General features: G+C 44.9%; 1 protein-coding gene across 8 annotated transcripts in view; it reads left to right on the top strand.

The window, feature by feature from the left end:
• The window catches only part of WIZ (WIZ zinc finger), a 731,163-nt gene that overhangs the window by 20,664 nt on the left and 692,600 nt on the right, over window positions 1-17,899 (top strand). The window lies entirely within an intron of this gene.

Raw genomic sequence — 17,899 nt, 5'->3', positions numbered from 1 at the left:
ATGTAGCCTGCCTGGAAGAAAATTGCGTCGCCTCAGGCTGCTTTCCGTGTTGTGGTAACGCAGTTTCTTTCTGAGATGCCGCTGCAGGATTCTGTGAATCTGGCCCGCGGCCCAGTTTGCCTGTACTTCAGAACTGCCGCCAGTTATTTGAACACCTGTTTATGAAGAGCTAGAAGGCACACCTATGAACATTAACTGTTACAGCTTTTACTTCTTAGTCATCGATCACAACGTGAAGAACACGGCCAGAGGCGCCGAATTACACTCACAAATGTTACGCGTTGCATAGAAATATACACGCATATCAAGGATTTCTGCACACACTTGCACACTTTGATCCTTCCTAAACTGGCCTGTGGTTATATGCGTTCCTCCCCGATAATAAACTTGCTCCCCCAACACCACCCCAGCTGCACTAAGGACATTGATGGACAATGTGTATGAACACCCTGATTGGCATAAAAACACAGAGGGGGATCCTATTGTGCAACCCGTTTGTTAAGTTTACGCTTTATGGTGGACAGTTGTGTATTGTGGAAAAATAAAGCAGTCAACTAAATAAAAAGTCAAGAAAAAAAAAAATTTGCCTCACCAAAGCCCTTTATTTCACACCAGCAGGCCTTATGTGACACACCTATACGTCTCTCTGATTTCCCACGCTGCCATCCAATTAACACCAACTTCAGCAATAAAATAGCCTGTTTAATCTACTAAAACATACACCAAAATACATCTGTGTATATGGTTAACCTCTCTTACCCCACCCGGCCTTAGGTGGAGTGTAATAAATGAAAAATAGACGCTTAATGCATGCATTTTTATGTCTTCAAATATTGGCTGAATGTAAAATCACAGGCTCCGGAGGGTTTGATGTGATTGTCATTCTGTGATTTATATAGTGTGGTCCACAGGGCCGCTTCAAAACCACCTGCGACGGTTCTAAATTGGGGAAACCGCTTCTGCATACCTAACCTTTTTATCTGCATGGAGATCGTAGCTGAGGGGCCTTTAGCTAAAGTTCTGGCCTCTTACACTGTTCAACAGGTATTTTTGTTTTATCGTTTTTCTACTGTTTTTTTTCTTAGGCCATAGCATAAGGTTTTGAATTGGAATTATTTTACTCCTTAATTTTTGAAGCTAGGAGGAGAAAAATGACTTGGTAGGTAAAAGTATAAACTCCTTGGTGAATGCAGGACTTTTTAATTGGATAAAAACTTCACAAGTACATTTTTGTAGTGTTAATGTGTTTTATGTGTTCCTGTTTCCTTTGTAATTGGAAATTCATTTTGAAGATGTATTTCTCTTCTTAAAGTATCTGTTTGGATCAGAAGGGAACGTTATTGAGGGATATCGCTGGTCGTGCACTATTTTTGTCAGATTATCCGGGCAGTGCAGATGAACATTTGGACAAGAGTCCACTGTATCTGTTATAATTAGTAAAACAAACAATTACTGCCTTACAATTGATTTTATATATGGATATAAATCGCGATGGGCATTCAAGTAGGCTATCTTGGTGCTAAAGAAATTTTTTATTTTTAAAAAGAGCTTGTAAAGCGCCTGGTTACACTAGCTAGTGTGACCCCAGCGCGGCGCCAACGATGCTTATGGTGGTGCTAATAAGAAAACAGGTTGAAAATAAGTGGCTCTATATCTAGAAGAGCCATGTCTTCAATGTTTTCCGGAAAAGTTTTCAGATTGTTCCATCTGAAGATCCGCTACTGTTTAGCGGCAAGGTAGCGAAATGATCGACTCCCCCTCCCCCCCCCCCCCACACACTCATTCTTTTTTTTTTTGTTCAAAAGTTTTTATTGGTTGTTTCCAAAAAGGCAATACAGACAATATGAAACCATAAGAACATAGGAAAGAGACATAAAAAAGTTAAACAATGAAGGTAAAAATAGAATTTGAATGGGCAATAGCAGACATTAAGAAACAAAAAATGACATATCTTAGATTATGTGAGTAGCATATGTAGTATCAGTGCAATGACCCACAGAAGGTAACAGCCGCTGACTTTGGCAGGAGTTGGTGACCAGAGGATCAGCATGGGGAGATCAAGCAAAGTCTTAGTGTACGCATAGTGTAGGGCGGGTTCGTGAGTGTAGGGTAGGAGGTTCATGGTGGATTGTGTAAGCTAAAATAGTTATAGAGAGTATCCCACATTCGTCTGGTAGGAGATCACCACTGCGAATTCTGAAGTGATATATTATCAGCCCCTCTTAGATTGGTGACCCAATTTAACCAGCAGGTAAAGGAGACTTTGCAGGTGTCCTTCCAGTTACTGAGAATAATCTTGACCGCTGCAGTGAGGAGTAGATCTAGTAGGGCCCTATCATTGTCAGTGAGAGACCCGGCTTTGAGGAAGCCTAATACCAGGGTCGATAGCTCTCTATTGGGATTGTATGAGAATATGTTAGATAGAAAAGCAAAGATCTTATCCCAAAAGGGTACCACACATTCACAGTGGAGCAAAAGGTGTTCTAGGTCGCCAACTTTATCCTTGCAGTTTCAACAAACTGCATCCTCTCTGATGTGTGAGTGAAGACGCGCTGGTGTCCAGAAAGCTCTATGGAGCAGCCAAAACTTTGTCTGGGAGAGTGCTGGGCTGATTTTGTATCTCATGGTTGATGCCCAGGATTTGGACCAATCCAATTCTGATATTGGAAAAGAGGCGTGTGATTTCCAGAAGTGTGTGAGTTTATTGAGAGCAGAGTGGTGCGGGCGTATTAATTTATAGAGCCAGGAAACCTGGTGGCCGAGTCCATTTAGTTTAGAAAGGTAGTTCGGGAGAGAAGGAGGCTATGTAGAGAGTTTTGCTTTAGTAATCGCTGACTTTATTTTAAAAAAAATGGTAGAATTCTAGCGAGTCAAGGTTGTATCTGGATTGGACATCCTTGAAGGAGAGGGGGTAGGAGTCGCCAAACAACTGGTGGGGGAAATAGATACCTTTTTCAACCCATAAGTCATTGTGTAATGGTTTCCCCTATAAAGTAGTGTGTGGTTATGCCATAGCGATTCCATATTGGAGTGCCGTATACTTATGTCTAAGAGTTTGTCAACCTTCAGCAGAGCGATATTTGTGTTCTGGAAAATTGATTTTGAGCAAGTGACCGTGTTAAGGTTCACAGTTAGAACGGCCGCAGGAGAGAGGTTCCTAAGAAGAGCTTTCTCTATGACCAGCCAAACAGGGGTATTGTCGATGGGTGGTGCCAGCCAGTAGGGACCATGTTTGGGAAGGAATCCCGTCTGATACAGCTTGAAGTCCGCCAAGTTGACCCCCCCCAAGGACTTATCCAGGCGGAGTTTCTTAATGCTAATTCTTGCTTTTTTCCCCTTCCATAAGAATTTGGAGAGTAAGACGTCCAATTCGTGGTGGAAGTCCGGAGATAATATGAGGGGCAGCATCGCAATTCGATAGTTCACTAGAGGAGAGATCATCATCTTGATGGTCTCGACCCTCCCCCACCATGTTATAAATCGAGGAGACCATCCGTCCAGGTGGGTTTTCATTTTTTCTAGAGTGATGGTTTCATTGCGCTGGAGCGTCTCGAGTAGGGTGCTGCCAAATTCAATCCGAGGTATTTAATAAAACCAGTCTGCCATGAGAGGCCAGAGTTACCCAGCATGTCTCTGGTGCTGTAAACGTTCAGGGGCTTAACTTCTGACTTATCGCGATTCAGTTTGTATCCGGAGTGGGCGGAGTACCTCTCTATGGTGGTCATGAGAGTCTCGATGGAAGTATCTGGATTCTCTGTAACCACAAGGATATCGTCCGCATATGCGGCAAGTTTCACCCGCGTACCTCCGAAGTCCACCCCCATAATTTCATTGTTACGCTTTTTATCTGTGAGGAGAGGTTCAAGGGCCAAGAGAAACAGTGCGGGCGAGAGAGGGCAGCCCTGCCTAGTGCCCTGTTACAAGCGAAATAGGTCCAACAGGGTGCCATTTATGGCAATCCGGGCGGATGGAGTGGAGTAGAGGGCCATTACCATGTCAGTATAAGTCTTCCCCAGATTGAAAGATAGCATGCACTGTTTCAAGAAGGACCAAGACACCCTGTTGAATGCTTTTTCCGCGTCCAGGGTGATGGCAACAGAGGGGGTGGCTGTTATTTTAGCTTTCTCCAGAACGTGGCACCGTCATTTGGTGTTGTCGTTGGACATGCGGTATTTGAGAAACCCCACTTGAGAGCTACTTATCAGTTTTGGGAGGACTGCATTGAGTCTGTTGGCTAGAATTTTTGCATAGATCTTGCAATCCAGGTTGATAAGCGAGATTGGTCGATAATTTTTTGTTAAGAGGGGGTCTTTCCCTTCTTTCGGGATGACAATAATAGTGGCTTCACCCATTGATTTTGAGACACAGCCCTCCACGGCAATAGAGTTGAATAATTTTAGTAAGGTAGGACTGAGAAATTAATCAAACTCCTTGTAAAAGCTGGCCAAGAAGCCATCTGGGCCTGGGGCTTTATTGCTTTTGAGGGATTTGACAGAGGATGAGAGTTCTTTGTCGGTGATGGGGGACCCTAATGTAGAGCTGTCATCCTCGGAAAGTTTAGGGAGATTCAGTGAGTCTAGGTATTCAGAGCTCGCCTCAGTGTCTAATGTCAGCTTGTTTTTGTAGAGGTCTCTGTAGAAGGCTTGGAAGGTGTCTAGTATTTTGTTTTGTTTGGTATGGGTGGCATTAGTGGGATCTTTAATCAATGCTATAGTAAATTGCTTCTGCTTATGTTTGAGGTAGGATGCTAGCAGTTTCCCTGCTCTATTCCCCTCACATAGTTTGAGTGCTTTGAATTTATTTATCCTCACTCCGGCGCATTTGCTCACAATTGTATTGTATTCATATTTCTTTTTAACAAGTTAATCCAGTGTAGACTTGTTGTCTACGTTAGCAGAATGGTAAATTTCTTGTGATTTGATTTCTCTCTGTAGTGCGTCAAGTCCAGGTTACATTTTTTGTTGCTCTATGCTCCGATACCTATAATGACACCCCTAATCGTTGCTTTGAGCACATCCCGAAGGGTGGACGTTTTTGTATCAGGGAGGTCATTTAATGTGATGTATTCCTGAATGGCGTTTTCAATCTGCCGTTTGTTCTCTGGATCCGAGGTATGTCTTCGTTAAAGCGCCAACGCTTCGGGCATAGGATAGTGTGGGAACCTGCGAGTGTGGTGCTGATACAGGAATGGTCGGTAACTAGTTTGGGCGCTATGTCTGTTTCCTCTATGAGCTGTGTGAATGAACTAGAGAGTAAAATGTAGTCCAGCCTAGAGTAGGAATTATGTGTCGCTGAGTAAAATGTGTAATCTCTCATATCTGGATGTTGGAGTCACTATGAATCTCTAAGGTTACATTTGGAACAGATGCGTTTGAGTGTCTCATGTGAGCGGGAGGATTGGTATGTGCATTTAGATTGCTGGTCTATAAGGGGGTCTAGTGGGAGGTTGAAGTCACCGCCAACTACAATCAGGTCATCTTGAGGTAGATTCTCAATAGTTGTTGAGATGGATTCCCATAAATCTGGATTGTCACCGTTAGGCCCATATATATTTACCACATGAATGGGGTCTTCATCTCTCATTAGATGCGTGACTGAGAGCCTCCCATCCGTGTCGTGAGTGTGTGAGGTGATAGTAATGTTGGATTTTTTGGAGATTAGGTTGATCACTCCTCTTTTCTTATGAATGGCCGGGGAACATAGAGTATGAGGGATCCAGTGATGTTTTATGAACCCTATATCCTCTTCTGAGAGTTTTGTCTCCTGAAGCAGGATGGCGTCTCCTTTGGACTTTGCTAAATACTCGAAGACTTTTCTGCGTTTCACTGATGGTTAAGGCCTTTGACGTTCAGAGAAACAATAGTAAGGTTTTCTGCCAGGGTTTTAATCTGAGCCATTTAAGGGTCAGTGATCGCTAGAGGCATGAGCGGCATTGTGGTGGGTGCGGACGGGAAGACGGTGTCTCTGAACGTATATTACTGGAGAAGTACCTGCAGCAAGACATGGCTTCAACTATTTGCGGGTCCCTCCTCAGAGTGGAATACGTGTGGTGTCTAGTTTTGAGCCTGCGTGCAGTATAAGGCATACAAGATACTACATTCGAGTTTAGATCAACAAATAACCATAAATGAAATATGAACAAAAAGGAAACAGTCAAAGTTACATTTATCCCCAAACCCTGCATCCCCCCTCCCATCTTACCCCCCTCCTTATCTCCCCTTCCCACCCCCCTTATCACCCCCTTCTCCCAGAAAAACTCGAAGTCAGGAGCTGTAACGGCAGTATCGTCTAAAGGCAACACAGAGAGACTTAATGGAATAGTGTCTCATCAGGAGAAACGTGTGTAAGAGAACTACGCCACTCAATAAGTGTAAATGGGGAGCGGTGAAACTGGATCAATTAAGGCTAGAGGATACTCTAAAAGAGTGAAACTTATAAGCACATAAGTTACTATTACCACTTAATGTAAACTCGGAACGTGTATGAACATAGTGAACCGTGGTGAGTTTTATAAACTACAGAGCCCAGAGGTTTCCAGTGAACTGCATCATGTAGAGGCACATTAGGGCATGTAGACAACTCAAACAGAAGAACCATCAGCTGCCAACTTCTAGCGTTGGTGAGGAGCGACTGTGAGACTGTATGAGCTACAAAGCAGACAGGGTCGCAGTGCCACCAGAGAGCCACCGGGACTACCGAGTAGGAATATCTAATAGCGACCGGAGGGTTGGTAGGCAACATATCACATTGTGTCGTAACCCTTGCAGTGAGACCGGAAACACCCCGCAAGGGGGAGCAAGACATGTGATACAAGTGAGAATCACGCAATTGTGAGGCAACATCTTATACGGCATTAGTGGGCACCTAGTGATATGGACGACAATGCATTTACATGGAAACACATATTAAATCATTCTATCAAAAAGGTAGCGAGAAGACAGTGGATCACACAGATCAGGCAGTTCAAGGGATAGCAGCGTCATGGATATCGTTTTTCCGCTTGTTGGATGAGCCTCTAGACAGGTGGCGTGTAAGGTCTTGGGGATTTGTAAAGAGATGAGATCTGGCATGTTAGATGATCTTAAATTTCGATGGGCCTGCGAAAGAGAATTGAATATTCTTCGCCTTCAGTTTGTCTCTCAGTTGAAGGAATCCTTTCCTCGTATCGACAGTCTCCTTGGAGTAATCTTGCGAAATATTATGCGTTGGCCTTCCCAGGTGACGTGATGATTTTTCCTGGCGAATTGTAGGATGCCCTCTGCGTGCTGGTAGCGGAGCGGCTTACATATTATGGGTCGGGGACCTTTCCTCCTTGGAGCGTTATACATTGGTATTCTGTGCGCCCTGTCAAGTTCCATGCCGTGATGGAATTCAATCTCCGTGATCATCGGTATCCAGGCCTCAAGGAAGGCCAAGCAGAACCCTTCATCTTTCTCTGATTCCTCCGGAATACCAAAGATACGTACATTTCCTCTTCTGTTACGATCCTCCAATTCTGCATTTTGTCTCTTGAGTTAATTTGTGGTGCTCTGGAGATGTTTAATGACTTTGGAGGATTGGGAGGTCCGGTCTTCTACATCGCTTGGACGTTGTTCCGCCTCACAGATGCTCTTGTTCATAGTGCTCATGTCTGCGCGGATTGCTGTAAGTTCCAACTGCATAGAGTCAGTGTTATTTTTGTTGATTTAGCCAGATCATGGACCTCCGCTAGTTTTTTTAAAATCATGTCCATTGTGCTGGTCAGATCTGATTTGGCCTTAATTGGAGAGTCCCATATCGCCGGCTGTGGTTGTACTTTATTATTGTTGGTTCTGCTTTCCTTATCTGCCATCATCGGGCAGGGTTGAAGTGGTTGAGGTGGTAAACTGGGAGGCTCAAACTCTTCCTTGGAGGGCCTTGGTTGGCAGCCTCTCTCTTATTGTGACGAAAGTACAGACTCTATTAGTGCGCCCAGTGCAGGGATGTTGCACACCCAGTGTGTGCGTCTGCTGCGATGGGCAGGAGTACAATGCAGGAGTACAATGCAATGCAGCGCCTGGGTGGTGGGCGACGGTTGCGAGTGGGTGCAGTGACCCGGCGCTGAGAGTTGTAGGGGATCTATGGTAGTCTCGGTTAGCACCAGATGAATCAGTATTGAGCGCGGGGCTCCGTTGAGGCTCTGGTTTGGTGCTGAGTGTGACTCTGTCTTGCACTGAGTGAGGCTCGAATTGCCAGCACTGACAGAGTAGCTACTGGAGAACAACTTTCCTCGATTCACAGATGGTACAGTGGCAGCAGACACAGATGGTACACAGATGTTAGTGGAATGATAGTGATTTGGTGGAGGCAAGAATCACAGTCACTGTGTGGCAAGGCCAGCATTCAATACACCAGCATTCAATACACAGCCAGGTACCATGTATAGGCGGAGGTGCAGGGTCGGAAGATAGGGCTACCGCAGGGCTGCAGGGCTACCGCAGCACGAGTGTGTCATAGAAAGGTTCTAGACACTCACCGCATCGTTGCTAGGGTGCTGGGTCGCTAGTACATGATGTGGCAGGGTGGAAAAGGATCCGCTTTAGTTCGGTTGCAGGCTGGATCAGGTGCACTCTCTTCCTCTCGATTAGCGTGGCAGTCGAAGACCTGGACTCCCTAGTGAGCAGGTCGCCAAGCGTTGTAGATGCGCATAGGGTCTGGGCTTTGGGCTCCGGTCTGGAATGCTGGTGTCACCATTGCCGCCATTGCCGCCATTATTGAGTCAGGCACCACGATGTGTAAAACTCGCCTTTTAGCTGTCTAGCTGTCGGATGTTGGAGCTCCTGGTTATCGGAAGTTAGCAGGAGTTGTTGGTAGGCATGCACGGAGTCTGATAGAGTTTTCAGTGCTCTCCCTAGGCCCTGGCCTGAATTGTGAGTGCTGCCATTGCCGCCATAATCGCCATTGCTGAGTCTGGCAACCCGGTGCGGGGAGTCTCGCTCACTATCTGCTGGTGCCCGGGATATTAATCCACACTTCTTCTTAGGGGTGAAGACTGCGAAGGGTGTCAAAAAAGAATGGTATGTGCTCACGGAACACACTGAGGCAGCAACTTACTCGGTATTCAGGTCTGTCTCGGGTGCCACCGCCATTTTGGCTCTCCCATTCCGTGACCACGCATCACTCACACAATATCGAATTCGGTGTGTTTGAGGCCGTCAAACCAGGAAATTATGGTCCTGACGAGTTCTACAGGTCCCGGCGGGGTGGAAAGTGGGCTGTGTGTTCATCTTCTTGCAGATTATCTCCCAATTGCAGCGTTGAGAGCTCTTCTGTGTGCCGAGTGACGGATTTAGGCAGCCATTACCGCTGGGATTTAAACCTGTCCCGAGCCCCAGGATTGTACTGTTCTGGTCGGGGTGTAGGGGGACAGTAGGTTGTGTAGGTAGTTCAGTCCTTTTCCCAGCAGGATCTGTTGACTAATGCATAGGGCCTTGAAGAGAATTCTTTCCTTTATTGGGAGCCAATGTAGAGTGGCTTGGGCATCTTTGGACGAGGCTTTTCTAGGGAGCATCAGGAATAGGCGGGCAGCTGCATTCTGAATGTATTGCAGTCTCTGAACGCTCTTGCCACTGGTGCCTATGTAAAGCGCATTACCGTAGTCCAAGCGGGAGGTTACTAGTGCGGGGACTAAAATGTTCATGGCAGCTACAGGTAGCACATCTAGGGTCTTCCGAAGGTCTTTCATAATTTAGAAACACTTCCCGGCCACAGTCCTGGTGTGGTGGTCAAAAGAGAGCTTAGAGTCTAGCCACATCCCCAGGTTCTTTACTTGTTCATTAGGAGTGTGGGTGGTACCCAGAGTCTGCAGCCACCCCCTTGGTGACCATATTGAGGGAGCCTTACCCACAATCAGGACCTCGGTCTTGCGCTGTTCAATTTTAGCCAGTTGTTAGACATGCAGACTGCCAGCTCTTGTAATCGTGTGGAGAAATTGATGGCTGCTTCTTCATGAGATTGGGATAAAGATACTGCTAGTTGCATGTCATCCGCGTATGACACAACACTAATGCCGTATTTTTCAATGATGTCTGGCAAAGGGGCCATATACAGGTTAAAAGGTGTGGGGCTCAGTATAGAGCCCTGAGGAACCCCCTGATCTAACCTGATGTTCTTGGAGTAGTACGGTCCTTGAGATACTTGGAAAATCCTGTCCTGTAGGAAAAATCTAAACCATTTCAGTGCCAGATTGGTCAGTCCTCCTTCCTTAAGACGCTGTAGGAGTATAGGATGGGCGACGGTGTAGAATGCGGCGCTGAGGTCCAACAGAATCAATGCCACCGTCTGTCCTTCATCAACCTGTCTGCGGATGGTTTCTGTGGACAAAAGCAGCGCTGATTCTGTGGAAAATGTTGCCCGGAAGCCCGATTGCGTGGGTGGAGTAGGCTGACCTGGTTCATGTGTATTGTTAGTTGAGTGTTGACCGTTTTTTCTGCAATTTTAGCGAAAAAAGGTAGGAGTGAGATCGGTCATAAATTCTCCAGCTGGCTAGCGTTTGCCCCCAGCTTTTTTTTAAATGGGTATTACCACTGCCTCTTTCCTCCTTTGGGAAACCACCCCTGACTCAAATCAAAATAACTTGATTCGGTTATATTGCACAAATAACCATAAAAGTACACTAAAATCACATCATATAATAAGGAGAATAAAAGTACTATACAAACTATCCAAATTCATACAAATTCATACAATAGATTAATGACAGTTTAACACCATGCGCGCTAAGCGTTTTCCCGCTGTGCGCTGACTTTTGCGAAAACCCGCGGTTCATGACGAGCTCAGCTCGTCATGAGCGTACGAGAGGCGTAACTCATGACGAGCTGAGCTCGTCATGAGCGTCGAAGGGATTAAACAGTGATTGATTTCCATGAAATAAAAACATTTTTAAGAAATGCCGATCCTCGAGGTAAGTTATACATAACTTTTTCAGCACTTTCCTCGAGATCTGGGTCATCAACACGGGATCTTCATAATATTCTAAATGGCCAATATTTACGAGGAAGGTCTTAATGTACTGTAACCCCATCTTGTGGGCACAATCAAGATTTATCGCATTGCCCAAAATGAAGCGGTTAAAAGAACATTCCTCTGTGGTCCACACCCTGTGCCACAGAAGGACCGGTTGCACCTTAATGATGTCTTCCAGGTAAGGAAGGCCGAGTTCGACATGGCAATTATGGGTGGACACACTATCTGGTACTGATAATAAATATCTAAGAAAATTATTTTCAGTCACCTCGAGGATGACCCATTTGAATCCCCCCCAGATTCCCGCGCCATATGTGGCTATCGCCACACAACTTGCTTTATAAATACACAGGAGTTCTTCAACAGGTTTCTTCCCCATTTTTTTACTAAATGATTTCAGGGCCATTATGGACTTGGAGAACCGCAGTCTCCTACTTTTTACTGCGTTACCCCATTGACCAGAACAATCAAACAAAATACACAAATAGGGAAAAGTTTGAGTAAAATCTAGCGGTTTGGAGTCAATAAACATGGTTTTCGTTATCTTATTTGTACGTAAACCACAATTCATACAAAAAGTTATAGTACAATTGACTTTCAAATCCAAATTGGTCATAAAAGTGGTAAACTAAGTAATCATTTTCTGCATTGCTAATGGGGTCCTGGCCATCAGTACTGCATCATCAGCATAAATTAAAGCTGGAATTGGACGATTTAACGCCAATGGCATATCTTGGCATGCTTGCAGTAAAGTTTTTTCTAAATCATTGATGTAGATGGTAAATAAAAATGGGGCAAGGACACAACCTTGCCGCACACCCCTAGCAATGCTAAACGTCCTAGTACATTCGCCATTCTTTCCAAATCTAATAGAGGCCCTGGCACCATTATACAGGTCTCTAAGAAATTGAATAATATTATCCAACACCCCCAAACGCTCTAAAATTAACCACAGCTTACTGTAGGTAACACAATCAAAGGCAGATGTTAGATCTACAAAAGTTAAAAACATCCTACCTCCCTTGGCTTTAGTATATTTCTCTAGGAGTATATATATAAATTAAGGCACTGATCTACAGTGCCTATACCTTCCCTAAAGCCATATTGGTGGTCACTAATTATCTTATGTTTCTCTGCCCATATATGTAACCTATTAAGGATAACTCCCCCTCCCTGTCTACCACCCTAGCATTCCCTCACACCCCCCTTACGTCGTCAACCCTCAGCCCTCATCATCCCTCTCCAACCCCATCCAAGGTATTGACCTACCCTCCCTTTCCTTATCAACCTAACTGACCACTATCCTCCCTTTCCTTTCTCCCCTATCTTCCCAGCGCTCTTCTTAATTTTTTTGTGCCTATGTAATTATTATTACCATTTACTCCACAGTATGGTGTTTTTTGTCTTCCCATATTTATCCTCCTAAAGTCCCCCATATATTGACGTATTTGTTGTGCATATATAATACTGCTATGTTTTTTGGTCCTGGTGTTTTTACCTCCTGGTTCACAATATGTAAAGCGCTCTGATGCCCCCGGGTCCAGCCAGCGCTATATAAAACCTCTAAAATAAATAAAAATAAACTCTACCAATAATTTTGACTGTCGAGTCTAACAATGATATAGGGCGATAGCACGCGCAACTAGTCCTATCGCCCTTTTTAAATATAGGAACTATGATAGACTCGTACCAGGTCTGTACCAGTCCAGCTGAACAGGAGGCATTAAAAAGTCGAGTTAGCAGTGGCGCCCATAAGGTCATGTTATTCTTGAAATTGTTCACCGGGACACCATCAGGGCCCGGTGCCTTTCCCCCTAGGCTTAATTTAATACTCGAAATTACCTCTCTAGGGTGAAGTTCAAATTCATATTACTTTTTGCTAGAATAATCGTGCCCTGATCTGCTGTCTCATCAGGCCCTTCCTCTGTTGGAATGGGCACGCTATAGAGCATTTCAAAATATCTCACCCATTCAGCTTCTGAAATGGCAATTTCAATCCTTGCCCTAGAGTTATCCCTAAAGAATGGTGCATTTACTGCCTTCCAGAAGGCTGTCGTGTCTCGAGATTGAGAAGCTTCACATAACGCTTCCCACGCTTCCCATGCTTCCCTCTTTCCCTCTTCAGTACCTCCTTTCTCCTTTTTTGAGCCGTTTTATATGCTTTGCGGAGTTCCCTGATCAGAGTCTGATCCTTAACAGTGGTACTCGAGGCACATTTGAGGTTGGAATAGGCCTTAGTGCATGTCATGTTAAACCAGCTAGATCTATTTTGTTTGGGGTTTCTTCATTCTACCCAAAGACTGGCCTTTATTTGTGTGGTTATTACCTTTAAGTTATTAATTATTTCAGTGTTCTCAGCTGCCTCACCCAAACAAACATTAAAACTCGCTTCACAAGTCCTAATCAATTTACATAGGAAGTCTTCGGGGATTACCTTGGACCATTTCAGCGCATATCCATTTTGTCTTGATAATGCTATATTGCTAGGATAGCACCTAGATATGTTTTCATAGTCAGGGTCAAAATATGGACTTACAATTTCTACCCTAATGGGGAAATGGTCACTTAAAGGGGTTTCTAACGTTTTATAGTTTAAAACATTATCTCTGAAACATGAGGAAATCATAATGAAATCAATTGTCGTAAATACCCCTCTGCCGTTAAAAGTTGGGGAAAATGGTATCTGGTTGACACATCTTGCTAGCGAACCCCAAATCATTAGTAAAAACTATTTCATTCAAAAGATCCCCAGTTTCAGTGTGTTCAAAGTGTGTTAAATTCGTATCTTTATCCAACATCAGACCGCAGGTCCCCTTTTCTCCCCTTTTACACTGTGGACAGTTAAAATCACCCCCCCACACAACGACAGTCTCTTTAGTTTCCTTACTTAGCAAACTGTAAAAATCAGTTCTCCGGGATTTCAAAACTACAGTGATGTCTTCAGAGGGAACATTATTATAAAAATTCACAATCATCAAACAGAGTTTAGTATTTATATGTATCCCGACCATATGGTAAAAACAATTATTGCGAATAATCTCAATTTTTCACATTTAAAAAGGTTGGATACATAAGTGCAATGCCCACCTTTGGCCCTGCCTCGTAATGAGCCTATAGCTGGTGTGAAAATAGTTTTAAAACCGCTCAAGTGGTGTGCTTCAACCGCCCATGTCTCTTGTAGGCAGACAATATGATATTCATTGATAAGTTTGACACAGTTCTGGTTATCTAACTTGGCTCTCAGACCAGCAATATTCCAACACATGATAGACCAAGTACCCTTATTCATCTTAATAGTGCCGTTACAAGTAATCCCAACATCCTCAATATTACCAGTATTATACTCTTTGTTCAGTCCGGTATCCCTACTTTCTGATTCAGATACTATATCGGGGGATACTAAGTCCTTAACAACACTAGTTGAAAGAGATTGCTGGATCAAACCTGATGTTACATAGTTTCACGTTGCCATTTCAGGTAGTCGGATTTCAGAGGGTTTGGCATCAGGATTTTCCAATATTTGTCAATCTACACCCCCAAGCCCCGATAAAGATTCAAAACGGTTACTTGTTGGAACATTAAACTGATTTTCCAGTGAGAAAATGGGGCCACATCGCTGTAAGTTGTAATAAAAAGGCCCCTAAAAGTGGTAGATGAAGAGGGATAAAAGTAGCTTAGATCAAAGGAACAAATACCTCCCACGTTTCTATGATTGTAAAAGCCACTTATAAACTGTACCACACGTGGATCTCTAAAATTAACGATGATACAGTCCCCATCCATGTCCTTTGATCTATGGCCCACCCAGCTTACTCTGCGAACATGTAAAATGTCCCCATGTAGATCCGGTCTAAGTGTTCTGTTCCTACTTAACCAAAACATTACCTTATTTTTTAGTTCTTGATATGTTTCTAATTTATCATGTTTCAGCAGGAACACCTGCTAAAACGACTACATATGGGAATGAGTCCGGGGGAAGTTCTAGTCTTTGACGACTACCATATCCTATATCTCTATGTGATGATGTTTTATCGGATATGGTAGTTTTACTCGTCATCCCTGCGTTCTCAGAACTCCTTTCATCCCTAACTCCCTGTCCCTCTAACCGGCCCCCCTTTTTCTTCAATCTATCAGTTAGTATTCCCTCACATTTGTGCATGCCATTTAGTGGCCGAAGTGATTCATTAATTAATGTTCCTGTAGTCTCAAAGGGTCTAATTGGTTGTTTAACAGGGAGTGTAGTTATTATTCTAGGTTGAGTGGATTCAGACTCAACTAATTAACCTAAAAGTGCAGAGTTAGCCAAAGTTGCTTGTTCAAGTACCCCTAGCTTTTTACTAATTCTTTTTGATCTTTCCATTAATGGGAGGATTAATGATTTCACCAGATGTTCGATTTTTTTCTAGCAAACCCTCTATGCTTTTAGCCTCCATTATTAGTGACTCCGCTGTACTTGCACGAGGTGTTTCGAGTGGGGGTGCGGTATTCTGCGTTTTTCTATTATTGTTATTTAGGCTCTGAACCAGTTTTACCGCTGCCTTAGGTACTGTGACTTTGGTCTTTATAGCATATCCACCCTTTTGTAAATTCCCTCCTCGTTTCCTCTTAGCATTAGATCCCACAACCACTGAACGATCAGATAGATTAGAGTCAATGTTGTGGTTTTTCGTTAGTTGCTTCGATACACAAGGACAGGGATTAGTCGTAGTATGGACTAATGAGGAATCAGCATTTACAACAATGGTACTAGTGTCCAATATAATTGATTGATCATGTAGATGTTGATGTTGGGTTCGGGCATCACCCTGCAAATTGGTTAAAACCACTTGGTATGGGGATGGTGCTAAGGCTATATCACCAAGTGAAGATTGCCTCAAATACATGAGGTCAAGGGACAAACGGCGTTCAGTTATAGCGATTTCATGTTCCAGGACCGAAGTGGCCCTGGTAATGAACGCATCTAATGTTCCAGTTACCCCTCCTCTCCTCCATGGGTTTGTTGATATTTTCCCTTTCCCGTTTTTTACTGCCATCTACCTCGACAAATAACCAAGTATACAGAATTTTAGCACAAATTGGGCAAGTTATGGGGTCAAATACTTAGCAATGTTAAAATGCTATAAAGTCTTACATTAATAGCAACGTTCGAGGGATGGCCAGGTCCAGTCTCCTCCTGTCTCGGACGGGCTCAGACGGGCCCGCCCTTGCCCCGGCCTTCGCCTGGCGCACGCCCGCGGGCGTCCCGCGTGCCGAAGATAAGATGCTGATTAAATACACCTGTGGGTGGGCGTGGCGGTGTAGCCGGTCGTGGCCCCGCTGACTTCTGGGGAGCGTGGTTCTCACAAGTTCGTGTGCCCCTCTGCTGCCTCAAAGCGCTGTTTCTGCCACCAAGATTGCGAACGTTTCCCGCGAAGCGGGAAACGCGAGAGGTATTTCTGCACCTGTGGGGGGGGCGTGGCGGTGTAGCCGGTCGTGGCCCCGCTGACTCCTGGGGAGCGTGGTTCTCCCAAGTTCGTGTGCCCCTCTGCTGCCTCAAAGCGCTGTTTCTGCCACCAAGATTGCAAGTGTTTCCCGTACTCAAAAGAGAGTTTGAGGAGGTGCCTAATATAGGGGACCAGGATGTCCATGCTCTTTTTCACATTTTAGCGCAGAGAGACACAGTCTTGGAGTCTAGCCACATCCCCAGGTTCTTTACTTGTTCATTAGGAGTGGGGTGGTACCCAGAGTCTGCGGCCACCACCTTGGTGACCATATCGAGGGAGCCTTACCCACAATCAGGACCTCAGTCTTGCTGCCGTTCAATTTTAGGCAGTTGTTAGACATCCAGGCTGCCAGCTCTTGTAGGCATGTGGAGAAATTGATTGCTGCTTCTTCATGAGATTGGGATAAAGATACTACTAGTTGCGTGTCATCCGCGTATGACACAACACTAATGCCGTATTTTTCAATGATGTCTGGCAAAGGGGCCATATATAGGTTAAAAAGTGTGGGGCTCAGTATAGAGCCCTAAGGAACCCCCTGATCTAATCTAATGTTCTTGGAGTAATACGGTCCTTGAGATACTTGGAAACTCCGGTCCTGTAGGAAAAATCTTAACCATTTCAGTGCCAGATTGGTCAGTCCTCTTTCCTTAAGACACTGTAGGAGTATAGGATGGGCGACGGTGTTGAATGCTGCGCTGAGGTCCAACAGAATCAATGCCACCGTATGTCCTTCATCAACCTGTCTGCGGATTGTTTCTGTGGACAGAAGCAGCGCTGATTCTGTCGAAAATGTTGCCCGGAAGCCTGATTGCGTGGGTGGAGTAGGTAGACCTGGTTCATGTGTATTGTTAATTGAGTGTTGACCGTCTTTTCTGCAATTTTAGCGAATAAAGGTAGGAGTGAGATCGGTCAAATTCTCCCGCTGGCTAGCGTTTACCTCCGGCTTTTTTTTATGGGGATAACCACTGCCTCTTTTCTCCTTTGGGAAACCACCCCTGACTCAAAAGAGAGTTTGTGGGGGTGCCTAATATAGGGGACCAGGATGTCCATGCTCTTTTTCACATTTTAGCGCAGAGAGACCTGTTTGTATGCTATGCGCACATGAATTAGGTATGGGGGGGACACATCATGTGTAGTTGCTCGGAGGTATACGTATGGGTGGTTAGCAAACTGGCAGGGGTTCTAGCCCCAGGCCCCGACCGGCCGCGGACGGGCGCAGATGGGCTTGCCTATGGCGCGCCGGCGGCGTTCCCGCTGCGTATCCTTCCTGGCATGCGTCTTACGTAGTCCCCTCCCTCCTCCACACTAGACCGCTGACTGGGCCCAGACCGGGAGACCGGAAACACTACTCCTTCCTTCCCCCCGTTCAATCGGCATTGAAAAGCTGTGACGGACCGGGTCTGGAAAATGGTGCAGAGATGAAGAACCGTGAG

The sequence above is a fragment of the Lissotriton helveticus genome, chromosome 1_1 (assembly GCF_964261635.1).
Source record: "Lissotriton helveticus chromosome 1_1, aLisHel1.1, whole genome shotgun sequence".
Taxonomy (NCBI): Eukaryota; Metazoa; Chordata; class Amphibia; order Caudata; family Salamandridae; genus Lissotriton; species Lissotriton helveticus.
This window is presented reverse-complemented; position numbering and strand designations above follow the sequence as displayed.